The sequence below is a fragment of the Trichechus manatus genome, unplaced genomic scaffold, assembly GCF_000243295.1.
Source record: "Trichechus manatus latirostris isolate Lorelei unplaced genomic scaffold, TriManLat1.0 scaffold00005, whole genome shotgun sequence".
Classification (NCBI taxonomy): Eukaryota; Metazoa; Chordata; class Mammalia; order Sirenia; family Trichechidae; genus Trichechus; species Trichechus manatus.
Window position 1 is genome coordinate 36,071,936 of NW_004443941.1, and position 19,259 is coordinate 36,091,194.

Below are 19,259 nucleotides of genomic sequence, written 5' to 3' on the forward strand. Positions count from 1 at the left end.
CTTGTTCTGCTACTCCAGTCACTTGTAGGTTATTCCTCTTGATGAAATCCCACATAATTCTTAGGGATTCTTCATTTTTTAAAATCGTTTTATCTGATTTTTCCTGAATAAGTTGGTGTCAAGTGCTTTATCTTCAGTCTCACTAATTCTAACTTCCATTGCCTCAATTCTGCTCCTATGACTTTCTATTAAGTTGTCTAATTCTGAAATTTCATTGTTAATCTTCTGGATTTCTGATTGCTATCTCTCCATGGATTCTTGCAGCCTGTTAAATTCATCATTATGTTCTTTGCTAATCTTCTGAAGTTCCTCTGTTGCTTTGTCTGTATGTTCCTTTGCTTGGTCTGCATTTTGTATGATCTCCTTCCTGATCTCTTGAAGAGTTCTGTATGTTAACCTTTTGTATTCTACCTCAGGTAATTCCAAGAAGTTTTCTTCCTCTGGAAAATTTCTTGATTCTTTGTTTTAGAAACTTGCTGAAGTCATCATGGTCTGCCTCTTTATGTGATTTGATACTGACTGTTGTCTCCGAGCCATCAGTAATTATATTTAATTTTATGTTTGCTTATTGTGCCCTAGCTTCTTGTTTTGTTTTGATATGCCCAAATAGGCTGCTCATGTGAGTTAGTTTGATTATTGGTGCCTTTGAAATTCTAATGTCCTGTTGCCAGGTGTTTAGATCTGTTGTGAGGTATGTGAGCCCAGGAGTTCATTTACTTTTCTTGTATGGATTCAGCTCAGGTGTCCAGATAGGTGGTCATCAAGTGTGTTCTGCGGGCTCTCTCCTACAGTCGTAGATGGGTGGAAGTGATTGGAGTAGCCACAAGTATCTGGCTGCAGTAGGCAGTCATGTGCTGAGCAAGGCAGGGGGCTGCTGTCTGCTCCTGAGTGTCTGGGAGGAAAGCATTTCCCTGCTCCTTAGAGTGTGTAGGATGGGTTTTGCAGCCAGACTATGGGAACCCAATGCTGTTGGCTGTAAGGGCTGGGAGGCACCACTTATTCTTGGACCCCTGTCACAGGTGGCTATGTGGCATGGATGGAGCCACCAGGCCTCAGGCCCCTGATGTCGGTAGTTGAGGACCCTGCTTAGTGGGCAGAGCAGTGTCAAATGTCACAAACCTGACACTTCAACATATAGCTGATACAGTTGATGTTAGGCTTCAGGTATATACCCTGTTATACTCTGGTAATGAAAGCCTGCACTGTTGAAATGGGCCCACACAGGTCTATGCAGGGGTGAAAGGCATTTAAAGTCCATGGACCCCTTATGCCTGTGCCTAGGCAAAGGAGCTGTGCCTGCCCTGAGTTCCTGGCTTAGGGGAGCTGGCAGATTATTTTCTCCTGTTTGTTTTCTTGTTCCCTCTCCAAGGCTGGGAGAATGGCTTAGGGTGTGTGACAAGTCCTACTTCTGGCCCAGGGGATGTGACAATCACTGAAGCCAGCCCAGGACCTGGTGCAGAATGGGGAAGGAGCAGATAAATGGGAGAGAGGTTCTTCCCAAATGGGTTTTTTTTCGATCCATGCAGTAGGTTAAAGGCATGTACTTATCTTTTGCTGATAGAGTGCCACTTTTCACTGGCTCTGGTGGCCTGAGCCAACTCTCCACCTCTTGGTCTCTCCTGACATGGAAAACGCATCCCAAATGCCACAGCTTGCCTCACCAGGCAAGCCACATGGGGCACCGCCTCCCGCAGGGTCATGTCTGGCAACTCCTGGCTGCTTCTGAACTGTCCTCCCCACCCCACCACCGCTACTCAGTCCAATTCCTCAACTTTGCCTTTGATGTTCAGGGCTCCCAGATTGTCATATATAATCAGTTCACTTGTTTTTTCAGGTGTTTGTTGTAAGAGGGACCACCAGAACCATCTGACTACTCTGCCATCTTGGCCCCCCCTCCTGAATTATTTTTTTGATATGTTGTTGAATTCTATTGGCTAGAATTTTGTTGAGGATTTTTGTGTCTATGTTCATGAGGGATATTGGTCTGTAATTTTCCTTTTTTGTGGTGTCTTTACCTGGCTTTTTCATCAGGGTTATTCTGGTTTCACAGAATGAGTTCAGATGTATTCCATCCTTTTTTATGTTCTGAAATACCTTTAGTAGTACTGGTGTTAACTCCTCTCTGAAAGTTTGGTAGTATTCTCCAGTGAAGCTGTCAGGGCCAGGGCTTTTTTTTTGTTGGAAGTTTTTTTATTACCTCTTCAATCTTTTTTATTGTTATAGGTTTATTTAGTTTTTCTACGTCAGTTTGTTTTGGTTTAGTGTTTTTCTAGAAATTTGTCCATTTCCTCTAGGTTTTCAAATTTGTTGGAGTACAATTTTTCATAGTATTCTGTTATGATCCATTTAGTTTCAGTTAGGTCTTATGATATCGTGCATCTCATTTCTTACTCGGGTTATTTGCTTCCTCTCCTCTTTTTCTCTTGTCAGTTTGGTCAATGGTTTGTCGATTTTATTGATACTTTCAGAGAACCAACTTTTGGTCTTGTTGACTCTTTCATTGTTTTTCTGTTCTCTATTTCATTTATTTCTGGTATAATCTTTATTATTTCCTCTCTTCTGGTGCCTGAGAGCTTCTTTTGCTTCTCTCTTCCTATTTGTTCAAGTTGTAGGGTTAATGTTTTGATTTTGACCCTTTCTTCTTTTTGGATGTATGGACTGATTGCTATAAATTGACCTCTGAGCACTGCTTTTGTGGTGTCCCAAAGGTTCTGGTAGAATGTGTTTTCATTCTCATTTGATTCTGTGAATTTCTTTATTCTGTCCTTGATTTCTTCTATAACCTTGTAGTTTTTGAACAAGGTGTTGTTCAGTTTCCATGTATTTGATTTTTTTTTTCCTTGCTTTTACTGTCGCTGGGTGCGTAAATATTTATTATGGTTATGTCCTCCTGGTGTATTGACTCTTTAATAATTGTTTAATTGTTTAAAAAATATAGGCAACACAACATTTGCCAATTCAACTTTTTTCATTAGTACAATAAAATGAAACCAGTTACATCGATTGTGTTGTGCAACCATCACCAGCATCCACTGCTGTATTTTCCATTCCCATAAGGAGTTTTTTTTTAAGGCATAGAATTGACAGATCTTGGTGAGCAATAAAAGAGAAGAAATGAGGGTCAGATGGGGCCTATCTAGGATGATTCTGAGTTTTCTACTGTAGAGGATAAGGCAGTTGGAGATGCTCTTCCACCAATTAGTAAAGTTAGGCAGAGAGCAAATTTAGTTGCCAAAGATAATGAGGCAAACGATAAACATTTACAGATATTAAGGAAGTTATAGATAAATAAATGTCATACCATGTTCAATTATAGAAAGATTTGATTTCATAAAGATGTGAATTCTATCTAACATAATTGATAGATTCAATAATCTATAGATATAATTTCAATTCAAATCTGAACAGGGTTTTCCATGGAAATTAACAAGGTGACACTAAAATCTGTATAGAATAACAAAAGTCCAAAAATAGCTAAGATATTCCAGAAGAAAATGGAGGAAGAGAGGGAAGAAGAGGAGGAAGAGGGAAAAGAGGAGAAGAAAAGAGGCAACAATAACAAAGGCAATAACTATAGCAACTAGGTGAAGGGAACTTGTCCTAGTGGATGTTATTATAAAATTGTAGTGGTTAAGATTGTGTAGTATTGTCACAGAGATGGGCAAATAGAACTACAAGACCGTAACTGAGCCCGCAAATATGGAAGCCGCATATATCACGAAGTTACAATAAATAAAGCTGGTGAAAGAAGGAACTCTTTGATAAATGGTGCTAAGACAATTGGTTAGGCATAGGAAGAAAAGGTAAAACAAAAATAGATTCCTCCTTTATGCTATAAACAAAAACAACTCCAAATGAACTAAAAAAATGTAAAAAAGGCAAAACCTTAAAACCTTCAGAAGAAAATATTTGTGTGTGTGTGTACTACCACAAGGTCAAGAAGAATTCCTTAAAACACTAAAAGCAAAAACTACAAACGAAAATACTCAAATTTTTTTTTTAAATCTTAAAAAAAAGTAAAATTGAGAACTTCTGTGCGGCCCCCTCCGGCAGCAGTTGGGCCGGCCTGTCTGGTGGCGTGTGCGGCTGTGCCATGACGGTGAATTTGCGGCTAGACAGGCGATCCCTGTCGCTGATCTCTTAGCTCCCGCTTGTGGTTTGCGGGGAAAGATGGCGCCGCACCGGCAGCCCCTGCATCACTTGGTTCAGGGCTTCCAGGCTGGGGGCCCCCTACCCCTCCTCTGCCTCCCTCCGTGGGTGCTGGGTCAGCAAAGTGCCGCGCAGGAGGATCTCCAGCACCATCTCCCGCCCAGCGGATCAGAGGAGCCTGGGGAGAAACGCCCCAAGTTTTTGGACAAATTTGCCAGCTAAGAATTCCAGGGAGCAAGAAAGAGAGACCGCCACTCTCCAACCTGAAGACTGCATTTGCAAGTAATGTTTGCTCATCAGCATCTTCAGAGATGATGGAAAACAACCCAAAACCACTTTCAGAGAATGAAGTCTTAGAACTTTTTGAAAAGATGATGTAAAATATGAATGTAAATGAAGATAAAAAGGCAACATTGAGGGAAAATGACTTCAGTATCAAAAAAGAAATGGCGATGCAGTACGTTAATACTGCTTCTAAGAGAGGAAGTCTTAAGAGTAGCCGACCGATCGCCCCTCGGGAATTCATCCATGAACTGAAAATGACATCTGCAGATGAGAGACTTGTCACATGCTTGGAGTCCCTCCGTGTGTCTTTGACCAATAACCCTGTCAGTTGGGTGCAAAGCTTTGGACGTGAGGGAACTGGATTATTATTGGACATTTTGGAAAGACTGATAAATGGCAAAATCCAAGAAAAAGTTGTAAAGAAGAATCAGCACAAAGTCATACAGTGTCTAAAGGCCTTGATGAATACACAGTATGGCTTGGAAAGAATTATGAGTGAAGAGAGGAATCTTACTTTATTGGCCAAAGCCATTGATCCTGAGCATCCTGGTATGATGACAGATGTGGTTAAACTGCTCTCTGCAATATGCATTATAGGGGAGGAGAGCATCCTTGAAGAAGTTTTGGAAGCTTTAACATCATTTGGAGAAGAAAGAAAAATTGACAGATTTTCTTCCATTGTGGAAGGTCTTCAGCACAATTCGATTCATCTACAAGTAGCTTGTATGCAGCTCATCAGTGCTCTTGTTACATCTCCTGATGATTTGGACTTGAGGCTTTACATCAGAAATGAATTTATGCGTTGTGGATTAAAAGAGATATTTCCAAATTTAAAACATATTAAGAATGACGGCCTGGATATCTAACTTAAAGTCTTTGATGAGCATAAAGAAGAAGATTTGACCAAGTTCTCCCATAGCCTTGAAGATATTAAAGCTGAATTTGATGAAGCATATGATGTTTACAGTATGGTGTGGAACATCGTTAAGGAAACTAGAGCATAGGGATATTTCATTTCTATTCATCAGCGTCTTTTGCTGATTTGAAAAGTTTGTTTTATAAGACAACAATACTTCAAATTTACTGATGAGTATGCATCCTAGATTGTATTGCATAGAGATGGAATGGATCCAGACTTCACATATCTAAAAAGACTAGATTTAGATTTAAGTCAATTTGTACATGTTTGCATAGATCAAGCAAAACTAGAAGAATTTGAAGAGAAATAATCAGAACTTTATAAGAAATTTGAAAAAGAGTTTACTGACCACTAAGATACTCAGGCTCAATTGCAGAAAAAAGAGGCAAAGATTAATGAACTTCAAGCAGAATTACAAGATTTTAAATCTCAGTCTGGTGCAAGTACCTCTTTGATCCCGTCAAAAAAAGATGGGACTGGCCACCCAGGACACTCTCCTCCTCTCCTACTTTCCTCTTGTGGAGGGTTGCCGCCTCCACCGCACCCCCCCCCCTTGGATTTCTCGGTGGACAAAACTCTCCTCCTCCACCAATATTGCCATTTAGGTTGAAACCAAAGAAAGAATTTAAACCAGAAACCAGCATGAGAAGATTGAATTGGTTAAAGTTCAGGCCTTATGAAATGACTGAAACCTGCTTCTGGATAAAAGTAGATGAAAATAAGTATGCAAATGAGGATTTGCTGCATAAACTTGAGAATACAGTTTGTTGCCAACAAAAAAGGAGAAGAGGAAGGTTTTGAAGAGAAGAAACCTATTAAGAAAAAAATTAAAGAACTTAAATTTCTAGATTCTAAAGTTGTCCAGAACCTTTCAATCTTCCTGAGCTCTTTTTAGGTGCCATACGAGGAGATCAAAATGATGATATTGGAAATTGATGAAACACAGTTGGCAGAGTCTATGATTCAGAACTTAATAAAGCATCTTCCTGATCAAGAGCAATTGAATTCATTATCTCAGTTCAAGAGTGACTATAACAACTTATGTGAACCTGAGCAGTTTGTTGTAGTGATGAGCAATGTGAAGAGACTACGGCCACGGCTCAGTGCCATTCTCTTTAAGCTTCAGTTTGAAGAGCGGGTGAACAACATCAGACCTAATATCATGGCTGTCAGTACTGCCGGCAAGGAGATAAAGAAGTGCAAAGCTTTAGCAAGTTGCTGGAACTTGTATTGCTAATGGGAAACTGCATGAATGCTGGCTCCTGGAATGCCCAAACCTTCGGATTTAACCTTAGCTCTCTGTAAACTAAAGGACACAAAAATCAGCAGATCAGAAAACAACACTGCTTCATTTTCTGGTCGGAATATGTGCAGAAAAGTACCTGGCTATCTTGAATTTTGTGGATGATTTGGAACACTTAGCCAAAGCTAATAAAGTCTCTGTAGAAATGCTGGAAAAGAATTTGAAGCAGATGGGAAGGCAGCTTCAGCAGCTTGAGAAAGATTTGGAAACCTTTCCCCTTCCTGGGGACTCATATGAAAAATTTGTCACAAAGATGTCCAGCTTTGTTATCAGTGCAAAAGAGCAATATGAGAAACTTTCAAAATTACACGAGAACATGGAAACTTTATACCAGAATAAAATGGGATACTGTCTTAGTCATCTAGTGCTGCTATAACAGAAATACCACAACTAGATGACTTTAACAAAGAGAAGTTTATTCTCTCACAGTCCAGTAGGCTACGAGTCCAAATTCAGGGCATCAGCTCCAGGAGAAGGCTTTCTGTGTCTGTCGGCTCTGGAGGAAGGCCCTTGTGATGCATCAATCTTCCCTTGGTCTGGGAGCATCTCAGTGCAGGAACCTCAGGTCCAAAGGATGTGCTCTGCTCCCAGCACTGCTTTCTTGGTGGTGTGAGGTTCCCATATGTCTCCGTTCGCTTCTCTCTTTTATAACTCAAACGAGATTGGCTCAAGACACTATCCAGTATTGTATACCTCATCAGTATAACTGCTGATAATCCATCTTATTACCTCATAGAGTTTACAACATATAAGGAAATCACATCAGATAACAAAATGGTACACAATTGTACAATACTGGGAATCGTGACCTAGCCAAGTTGACAGATATTTTGGGGGGACACAGTTCAATCCATGACAGATACTATGTTATTGATGTGAAGAAGATGTATGTGGAAGACTTTTTGACTGACTTGAATGACTTCAGAACCACATTCATGCAATCAATAAATGAGAACATCAAAAGAAAAGAAGCAGACGAAAAAGAAAAACATGCCAGAATAGCCAAAGAGTTAGCAGAGAAAGAAAGACGTGAACACCAGCAAAAGAAAAAGTGCTTATTAGAAATGAAGACTGAGGGTGATGAGACATGAGTGGTCAATAGTCTGCTGGAGGCCCTGCAGAAGGACACTGAAACCAAAAGATATTTGGCAGACTCTCCGTCCCATCTCTCAAAGGCCTGTTCTGAAAGTTTGTAACCATGGTAATAAACTGTATTCCTAAATTGCAAAAAAAAAAAAAAAAAAAGAAACTTTTGTTCAACTAAAGATACAAAGAAAGTGAAATGTATACAATGAGTTACAATGCATAAAGCCAAAAACAGTTCCAAAATAATACAGGCATCCAAAATATATACTTAAGGCTTGTATATCAATAGAAAAAGACAAGCGTTTCAATAGAATAAAAATTGGCAAAGGGCACAAAAATTCCTTTTACAAAAGAGGCTATACAAATGTCCTATAAACATAAAAAAATATGTTGAACCTCATTAGTAATTAGATAAGGCCAAACCACCATAACACTTCACACTCACCAGAATGGCAAACAAATAAATAAGTTGGACAATACCTAGTGAAGGTGAGGATGTAGAGCAATGCTAATACTCATATACTGCTGGTGGACAAGTAGATTGGCACATCCACTTTAGTAAACAATTTGGCATTGCCTAGTGAAGCTGATGATGTGACAATTCCATTCCTAGGTGTTACCTAGAGCAATTCTTGAACATGCACATAGGGAGATAAGCATAAGAATGTTGATGGCAGCATTGTTTGTAGCAGCAAAAATTATAAACAACTAAATGTTCTTCACCAAGAAAATGAATAAACTGTGCCATGTACATATAATAAAATACATACATACAGATGAGAAAATGAGACAACTAGAGCTACTGATGCCAAAACATAATACTGGGTGAATAAAGCCAGAGGCAGGCTACTGTGTGTAGTATAATACAATTTCCTAAAGTTTTAAATCATGTACAAACCACTATCTGTTGTTCATGGATACATATATGTATAAAAGCTTTTAAAAAGAGAAGCAAGGGAATATAAAACACCAGTTAGGAAAATGGTGTCCTCTGGGGACTAAGAAGGTACGTGGAATTGAGGATGGATACACAGGAAGCTTCAACTCTATTTGCAATGTTTTATTTCTAAAATTCCATGGTGGGTACTTCTGTGTTCATTTATTGTTGTCTATATCCTTTAAGGAAACCCTGGTGGCATAGTGGTTAAGAGCTATGGCTGCTAACCTAAAGGTTGGCAGTTCAAATCCACCAGGACCTCCCTGGAAACTCTATGGGGCAGTTCTACTCTGTCCTATAGGGTCACTATGAGTCAGAATCTTCTTGATGGCAATGGGTTATATCCTTTAAAAAATATCTGGTCCTTGGATGCACAAAATTAGATTTTTTAATAATCATGCCTCAAGACAAACTTCATACCTGGCTCTTTTATTCATTTGTTATTCTTCCTTTTATTTTACACAGTTTTAAATAATATGATGAACCCCTGGCAAATCCATCACTCAATCCAAGGACCAGAAAAATTAGCAATAATGTTTATCCACCCATGTGTTCCTTCCTTACTGGCCCCTGCCTCCTCCCTACCCCCAGAGGGAACCACTGTGCTGGATTTAGTGATGTGTATTATGTCTCTGCTTTTCTAGTGTTATGATGTATATAAGTAAGCCTAAACAACATATTGTTGAGGTTTTGTTGTTTTGGGATGTTATAAAATGTATACCCTGCTGCATATAGTCTCTCTGGAACTCGGTCTTTACCCCATGTACATTTCTCAGCAGCATTTGTTTTCAGTCCCCATCTGGCTCCTTAGTGCCTCTCTCCTGCCAGATGCCTTTCCCACGTAAAGCTTGTGGCTCCTTTATTCTGTCACCCTGACTGCTCATTGTGGTCACCAGTCAGACAACTTGCAGTAGATAGAGTCCTGGCCTCCCAGATTCCTTACATCTTTGCTGTGTGACCTCAGAAAGTGGCCTCACTCTCCTCAGCTCCCTGGTCTCTGGAATGGATATAGTAACAGCATTTTTTCAGGATTAAAGGAGACAATGCTTGTAGAGTTGTCTTAGTTTCTTAGGGCTGCCGTAATAAAATACCACAAAGTGGGTGGCTTTAAAGAGGAGGCTACAGAAATTTAGTTCTGGAAGCTAAAAGTACAAATTCAGGGTGTCAGCAGGAGCATTCTCTCTCCCTTTGTCCACTCTAGGAGAAGATCCTTCCTTGTCTCTTTCAACTTTTGGTAGCCCCAGGTATCTCTTGGTGTTCTTTGCCTCACAAGGTGTCTTCCCACTGCGTGACTCTGTTTCTGTGTGTTCTCCCATTTATAAGACCCCACTCAAAAGCAGTTAGTACCCACCCTACTCTAGTATGACCTCATTAACATAACAGATAATACCTGCAAAGAAAAACCCTATTTCCCCAAACACGGTCACATTCACAGGCACAGGGGTTAGGACTTTAACGTATCTCTTTGAGGGACACAATTCAGTCCATAAAGAGAGTGCTTAGCAGTGCCTTGTGAACTGAGAGTGCTCAATAAATTTTAGCTCTTAATATTATAATCACTGTTATTTCAATTCACTAGACCAACACTATGTGGGCACTGCCCTGTGTTCTGGACCCTTCTTAAGTGAGCCCATAATAAGTTAATGAGGAACTCTTTTCAGTTCATTTGTATCTTAACTGAGGATTGCTCATTGACTCAAAAGAATCTAATTGCTAGTGATGAATTTGTAGCATTTGGTACAGGCCCTTAGGAATGATACTACAAAATAAGGAGCTTTCCTTCCTCTTTCTCTTCCCTTTCTTAGCAAGACCCCCAAGATTGGCCAGAAGTAGCCCAGGCAGAGCCAAGATGGTGGACTAGTGAGAAGAACCAAGCCATCCCTTTGCAACAAAGACCTGAAAAACCAAGCAGAACAGATACAAACATCAATCCTGGAACCCTGAACTTTAAATGAATGGATAAAGTATTAGATCAGAAGCCACTCAGAAGTAGAAACTGATTGAAAAGAGCGAACAATTAGAGATATGGAGTGGGGGTTCCTTGCCGACTGGCATGGCACAGCATAGCTTTCTTAAGATAAAGCCAAAAACCCCGCACACAGAGCACAGAAATGCATCTTCATGGAACTCCCAATAGAAGATAGAGGAACAGCACAGACACACCCAGAGCAAAGTAAGGTCTTATCTACTGGCTGCAGCTCAGGGAAGTGCCCAGACACTCTCACATGGTAACCAGAGGAACACATGCTCCTACAACCCCCACCCTTCTGGTGAATAGCGGCAAGAATTGCCCCACCCCAGCAGCCCTGAATGCCAGTGTCCACAGTACTACCCCCTATCCTCCCCCATCTAGACCCATCTGCCCTCCCTTCACTCCCCCACCTCTCTCTTCCCTCCAGCCACACCCCGCTGTGCTGCAGTCCAGTGATCTGTCTCTGCACACCTCCCTCCTTGCCCATTCCAGCTGCTTCATAGCAGAGCAAATCAGACCTACACCTCCTCCCTCCTTGCTGGCTGTGCCCCACTCTCCCGTAGCTGAACAGCCTGACCTGGTCCCTCCCTGCCCCCTCAGCTGAGCACTCCAGCTAGTGGCTCTTCCCTGCCCACCAGCTCCGCCTCACTGCCCATGGCTGAGTGCCCCCGCTGTAGCCAGTCAACCTAGCCCTGAGCCTGCATCCCCTCCTTCTCCACCAGCTCACCCCACTGCCCCACAGCTCAGTGACCTGGCCCCACACAACTCCCTCCCTGCTGGCTCCACCCTTCTACACTGCAGCTGAGCAACCCAGCCTGGGCCCCTCTCTTCCTGACAGCTTTGCTTCACTGCCCCACAGCTGAGCACCCCAGCCCATACCCCTCCCTCCCCACCAGCTCCACCCTCCTGTGCCACAGCTGAGTGACCCAGCCATGCAGTCCTCCACCCTGCAGGCCAGTCCCATTGCACCACAGCTGAGCAACCCAGCCTCGTGTCCCTCCTTTCCCACCTGCCCTGTACAGATGCCCTGAAGCTGAGCATTCCATCCCCTTGCCCTCTCTACCCACAGGACCCACCTGGCTACATCACAGCTGAGCAACCTGCCCCCTCCACCAGGCCAAGGTGGTGAGAGCTATCCTGCCCACAGATGAGCAAGCAACAAAACACACCCAGCCCACCTGCCTAGACATTTCAAAAAAAAAATAAAAAAAGCAAGATGAAACAAACATACAATCAACAAATAAAGAAAATAATACCTGAATATCCTGGGGACAGCAGACAATATCAAAACACATAAAAAAGCAAGACAAGATGGCTCCGACAAGTGGCCAAAATAAAGAATCAGATGGCCTCCCAGTAGAAGAAATGGCAGTGGAACTATCTGATATGGAATTCAAGAGACTAATATTTAGGATTCTTCAAGAGATTAGAAAACAGATAAAAAAAACACAGACAAAGCCAAGGAAAAAATAGACGAAATTATGCAAAACACAGACAAAACCAATGAAAACATAGCCAAAATCAAAAAAAACACAGACAAAGCAAAAGAAAAATTCAGGAAAATAAACAAAACTTGTCATGGATTGAATTGTGTCCCCCAAAAATATGTGTATCAATATGGCTAAGCCATGATTCCGAGTATTGTGTGATTGTTCACCAGTTTGTCATCGGATGTGATATTCTTATGTGTTGTAAATCTTACCTCTATGATGTTAATGAGGTAGGATAGGCAGCAGTTATGTTAATGAGGCAGGACTCAGTCTACAAGATTGAATTGTGTCTTGACTCAATCTCTTTTGAGATATAACAGAGAAGCAAGCAGAGAGACAGGGTAACATCGTACCACCAAGAATGCAGCACCAGGAGCAGAGTGCATCCTTTGAATCTGGGATTCCTGCCTGGAGAAGCTTCTAATACAGGAGAATATTGATAAGAAGGACTTTCCTCCAGAGCAGACAGAGAGAAAAAGCCTTCCTCTGGAGCTAATGCCCTGAATTTGGACTTCTAGTCTACCAGACCATGAGAAAATAAATTTCTCTTTGTTAAAGCCATTCACTTGTAGTATTTCTGTTATAGGAGCACTAGATGACTAAGACAAAACGTCAAAATGAACAAACAATTAGAAATCATACAAAAACAGCAACTAGAAATCCAGAAGATAAACAACAAAATTTCAGAAATGGACAACTCAATAGAAAGTTTTAGGCGCAAATTTGAAACAATGGAAGACGTAATCAGCGAGTTTGAAGACAATCCATGCGTGCAAATTTTTGAGGAAAAATCAGATAAAAATTCAAGAAAACCTAAGAATTAGCCCTGGCGGCACAGTGGTTAAGAGCTCAGCTGCTAACCAAAAGGTCAGCAGTTCAAATCTACCAGCTGCTCTTTGTAAACTCTATGGGGCAGTTCTACTCTGTCCTATAGGGTTGCTATGAGTCAGAATTGACTTGACAGCAATGGGTAAAGAATTATGTGGGACATAATCAACAGAAACAATTTGTGTGTGATCGGAGTTCCAAAACAGGGAGAGAAAGGTAAACACAGAGAGAATTGTTGAAGATTTGCTGGCAGAAAACTTCCCTGATATCACGAAAGATGAAAAGCTGACCATCCAAGAAGCTCAATGAGCCCCATATAGGATAGACCTCAAAAGAAAGTGACTGAGACATATCATAATCACACTCACTGAAACCAAAGACAAAGAATGCTGAGAACAGCTTGAGAAAAAAGGGGAAACAATAAGACTAAGCTCTGATTACTTAGCAGAAACTATGCAGGCAAGAAGGCAATGGAATGATGCATATAAAACCTTGAAAGAACAAAACTGTCAACCAAGAATAATATATCCTGCAAAAGTCTCTATCAAATGCTATGACAAAATTAGAACTTTTCCAGATAAACAGAAATTAAGGGAATTTGTGAAAACCAAACCAAATTTACAAGAAATATTAAAGGGAGTCCTTTGGTTAAAGAACCAATAACATCAGACAACAACCTGAAACTAGGACAGCATCAGCAAGATACAAACCTAGGCAAAGAACTTCCTTTAATAAAACAAAACTTAAAGATTTAAAACAAGGAACCAGAGATGTCAGTCTCTAAATGACAACATCAAAACAATAAAAGGGGGGATAAGTGGTGTAGGTATAGAACTTTCAAATGGAGAGGAAATCAAAGCAATATCAAGTAATAAATGACTGGTTTCATCTTAGGAGGATAAGTGTAAAATTCAACATAACCATGAAGATAGTTAACAAAAAAAAAGAAGAAAAATATAAACAATAAACACAAAGTCTATAATAATGAAAGAAATGAAAAGAAATTCAAAAAAAGGAGAGAGAACTTAGCACAGCAAAGAAAGAGGAACATAGAAAATGTCAGCATCACAAAAAAGCACAACAAATTGACAACAATAAACTCACAGCTACCAATAATCATACTGAATGTTAATACACTCATAAAGAGAGAGAGAGTGACAGAATGTATAAGAAAAACACAACCTATCAATATACTGTATACAAGAGACACAGCTTAGACACAAATACATAAATATAATAAAAATCAAAGGATGGAAAAAAATATATCAAGCAAACAACAACCAAAAAAGAGCAGGAACAGCAATACTAATCTCAGATAAAATAGACTTTAGGGCAAAATCCACCATAAAAGACAAAGAAGGATGTTATATAATGATTGAAGTGGCAATCCACCAAGAAGACATAACTTTACTATATATATGCACCAAATGACAGAGATACAAAACACATAAAACAAACTCTAACAGCACTGAAAAGAGAAATTGACAGTTCCACAATAATAGTAGAAAACTTCAACACACCACTCAATTGGTAAAGGACAGAAAATCTAGAAAAAACTCAACGAAGATACAGAAGATCTAAAGACCACAGTCAGTCAACTTGACCTCGTAGGCATATATAGAACACTCCACCTAACAGCAGCAAAGTATACATTCTTTTCAAATGCATATGAGATGTTCCCCAGAATAAACCAAATTTTAGGCCACAAAGCAACCCTCAATAAAATCCAAAACATCAAAATAATACAAAGAATCTTTTCTGATCACAATGCCATAAAAATAGAAATTAATAAGAGGAAGAACAAGTGAAAAAAATTAAAAACTTGGAAACTGAATAACATCTTGCTTAAAAACCACTGGGTAATAGAAGAAATCAAAGATGGAAGTAAAAAATATCTACAATCAAATGAAAATGAAAACACATCATACCAAAACCTTTGGGACACAGCAAAGGCAGTGTTCAAATGTCAATTTATAACAATAGATGCACATATCAAAAAAGAAGAAAGGGACAAAATCAAAACATTAGCTATACAACTCAAACAAATTGAAAGAGCACAACATAAGGAGCCCACAATCACCAGAAGAAAGGAAATAATAAAGATCAGGGCAAAAATAAATGAAATAGAGAGCAGAAAATGACAGAAAGAATCAACAGAACCAAAAGCTGATTCTTTGAAAAGATCAAAATTGACAAAACATTGGCCAAACTGACAAAAGAAAAGTAGGAGAGAAAGCAAATAACCCAAATAAGAAATGAAAAGGGAAACATTAAAACAGACCCAACTGCAATAAAAAGGATCATAACAGAGTACTATGAAAAAAGTGTGCTCCAACAAATTGGAAAACCTAGAGGAAATGGACAAATTTCTAGAAACACACTATCTACCTAAAATAACACAAATTGAGCTAGAAAATCTGAACAGACCCATAACAAGGGAAGAGATTTAAAAGGTAATAAAAAGCTCCAAACAACAACACAAAAATCCCTGTCCCACATGACTTCACTGGAGAATTCTGCCAAGCATTCAGAGAAAAGCTCACACCAGTAATAATCAAACTATTTCAGAGCATAGAAAAGGAAGGGATTCTCCTGAATTCATTCTATGAAACCAGCATAACCCTGATACCAAAGCCAGGCAAAGACATCACAAAAAATTGAAATTTCATACTAATATCTCTCATGAATATAGATGCAAAACTTCTCACCAAAATTGTACACAATAGACTTCAGCATCATATCAAAAAAGTAATACACCACGAACAACCGGGATTCATACCAGGTATGCCAGGATGGTTCAACATTAGAAAATCACTCAACATAATCCGCCACATGAACAGAACAAAAGAAAAGCATCACGATCATCTCAATCTATGCAAAAAAGGCATTTTATAAAGTTCAACACCCATTCCTGATAGAAACTCTCAATGAAATAGGTATAGAAGGGAAATTTCTAGACATAACAAAGGGCATCTATAGAAAACCAACAGCCAACATCATTCTCAATGGAGAGAGGCTGAAAACATTCCCCTTGAGAACAAGAACAAGACAAGGATGCCCTTTATCACCACTTCTATTTAACATTGTGCTGCAAGTCCTAGCTAGAGCAATAAGGCAAGAAAAAGAAATAAAGGGCATCCAAATTGGTAAGGAAGAAGTAAAACTACCCCTATTTGTGGATGATATGATACTATCTAAAGACTCCACAAGAAAACTACTGGAACTAATAGAAATATTCAGCAGAGTAGCATGATACAAGATAAACATACACCAAAAAACAGAACTTCAAAAAGGAGATCAGGAAAACAATACCATTTATAACAGCCAGGAATATAATGAAATACTTAGGAATAAATCTAACCAGGGATGTAAAAGACCTATACAAAGAAAAATACAAAACACTACGGCAAGAAACCAAATGAGACCTATAGAAATGGGAAAACGTACCATGCTCACAGATAGGTAGACTCAACATTGTGAAAATGTCAGTCTTACCTGTCTTAGTTATCTAGTGCTGCTATAACAGAAATACCACAAGTGGATGGCTTTAACCAAGAAAAGTTTATTCTCTCACAATCTAGCAGGCTAGAAATCTGAATTCAGACAGCCAGCTCTGGTAGAAGTTCCTTGTCAACAATCTTCCCTTGTTGAGGAGATTCTCAGTGCAGGGACCCCGGGTCCAAAGGACTTGCTATTCTCCTGGCTCTTGTTTCTTGGTGGTATGAGGTCCCCATGTCTCTCTGCTCCCTTATCTCTTTTATATCTCAAAAGAGATTGGCTTAAGACACAACCTAATCTTGTAGATTGAGTATTTCCTCATTAACATAACTGCCTCTAATTCCATCTCATTAACATTGTAGTGGTAGGATTTACAACACATAAGAAAATCACGTCAGATGACAAATTGGTGGACAATCACATAATACCAGGAATCATGGACTAGCCAAGTTGACACACATTTTTGTGGGACACAACTCAATCCATGACACTACTCAAAGCGATCTACAGATATAATAATGCAATCCTGATCCAAATACCAACAGCATTCTTTAACGAGGTGTAAAATCTAATCATTAACGTTATATGGAAATGAAAGAGGCCCCAGATAAATAAAACATCATTGAAGAAGAAGTAGGAGGCCTCACACTACCTGAACTCAGAACCTACTGTACAGCCATGGTAACAGCCTGGTACTGGTACAATGAGAGACACATTGACCAATGGATCAGAATTGAGAACCCAGACATAAATTCATCCTCCTACGGTCAGCTGGTCTTTGACAAAGACCCAAAGTCCATTAAGTGGGAAAAGACAGTGTCTTTAACAAAAGGAGCTGGCAAAAGTCAATGTCCATCTGTAAAATTATGAAACAGGACCCATAACTGACATCATACACAAATACTATCTCAAAATGGATTAATGACCTAAATATAAAACCTAAAACTATAAAGATCATGGAAGAAAAAATAGGGACAACATTAGAATCCCTAATAGTAAACCAAAAGAAAAAACAAACCCATTGCTGTCTAGTCAATTCTGGCTCATAGGGGCCCTAATACATGGCATAAATTCAATACAAACCATAACCAACAAAGCACAAACACCAGATGATGAACTAGATAACTGGGATTTCCTAAACATTAAACACTTATGTTCATCAAAAGATTCTACAAAAGAGTAAAAAGAGAACCTACAGACTGGGAAAAAATTGTGGCTACGACAAGGATATAATCTCTACAATCTATAAGATACTACAACACAGTAACAATAAAAAGACAAACAATCCAATTAAAAAATGGGGAAATGGTATGAGCAGACACTTCACCAGAGAAGATATTCAGGTGGCTAAAGGACACATGAGGAAATGCTCACGATCACTACCCATTAGAGAAATGCAAATCAAAACTACAACGAGCTACCATCTCGTCGTGATATCACTGGCACTAACTAAAAACAATAGAAAGTAACAAATGTTGGAGAGGTTTCAGGGCAGTTGGAACGCTTATGCACTCCTGGTGTGAATGTAAAATGGTACAACCACTATGGAAAACAATAAAGCAATTCCTTAAAAACTAGAAATAGAAATACTATATGATCCAGCATTCCCATTCCTAGGAATATATTCTAAGAAATAAGAGCCATGAGGCGGGGCCAAGATGGCTGTGTTGTCAGACTCTTCCTATATCCTTCTTACAACAAAGGCCTGGAAAAACAAGTGATTTGATTATATATGAATATCTAGGAGCCCTGAAGAAGGCAAAGTTGAGGAATCGGACTGAGTGGCGGGGGGAGAGGGGGGCGGTTCAGAAGAAGCCAGCAGCACCAGAGCAGCGGCGGTGGAATGGTAACCCTTCAGCCACACCAGGTCCTCAGTGAAGCAAGAAAACAGCTGTGAGCACACTCAGGAAGCAGTTTCCACATCGAGAGAGATCCGGCAGCAGAGATTCTGCTTGGACGCTCCGAGCCAGTGAAAAGCAGCTCCCAAGTGGCTAAAGATGCATGCATGTACATGCAAGCGGCCTTTTGAGGGGATTTTTTTTTTTTTTTAAAAGCCCAATTTGGGAAAAACCTCTCTCCCTTTTACCTCCTCCCTCTCAGCTCTGCACCGGGAGTCCCCTGGGCCAGAAGTAGATCTCCAATGGCACCCTGACCCATTCTCCTGGCCTTGGAGAGGGAACAAATAAGCTACTGGCTCTCCTAAGCCAGGAACACAGGGTCAGCCCAGCTCCTTTGCTACACACAGGCATAAGGGGACTGCAGACTTTGAGTGCCTTACACCCCTGTATAGACTTGTGGGGACCCAGCTCAACTGCGTTAGCCCTCACTACCAGAGTACAACGGGGCAAACATCTGAAGTTTAACTTCAACTGTTTCTGCTGTGAAGTGGCAGGTTTGTGACCCTCGAAAAATCCCACCCCCTTAAGTAGGCACTTTTACCACTCCACAATAGGGGATTGAGGACTGGTGATGTTACCTAAACCATCGAGTCACCTGCTACAGAAGTCCAAGAAAAAGTGGTGCCCTGGAGTCTTTACAGCCAGCAGAGTGGTGTGCTCATAGTCTGGCTATAAAACTCACCTACCTACTTGCCCTAGGGAATAGGGACATACTTTCATTTCAGATTCTCAGGGGCAGCCGTCAGCCATCCACCTGGCTCAGCACGTGAACCCCTACCACAGCCAGAGTCCAGTGCCTGCACCAATCACCCATGCCTCTCTAGGACTATAGGTGACAGCCTGCACCACACACTTGGTGACTGACTGCCTGGACACCTGAGATGAACCCATACA

General features: G+C 40.3%; 1 pseudogene; it reads left to right on the forward strand.

The window, feature by feature from the left end:
• The first annotated feature begins 4,170 nt into the window (after positions 1–4,170).
• On the forward strand, positions 4,171–6,154 carry LOC105756456 (protein diaphanous homolog 3 pseudogene; annotated as a pseudogene).
• Positions 6,155–19,259: the final 13,105 nt, after the last annotated feature.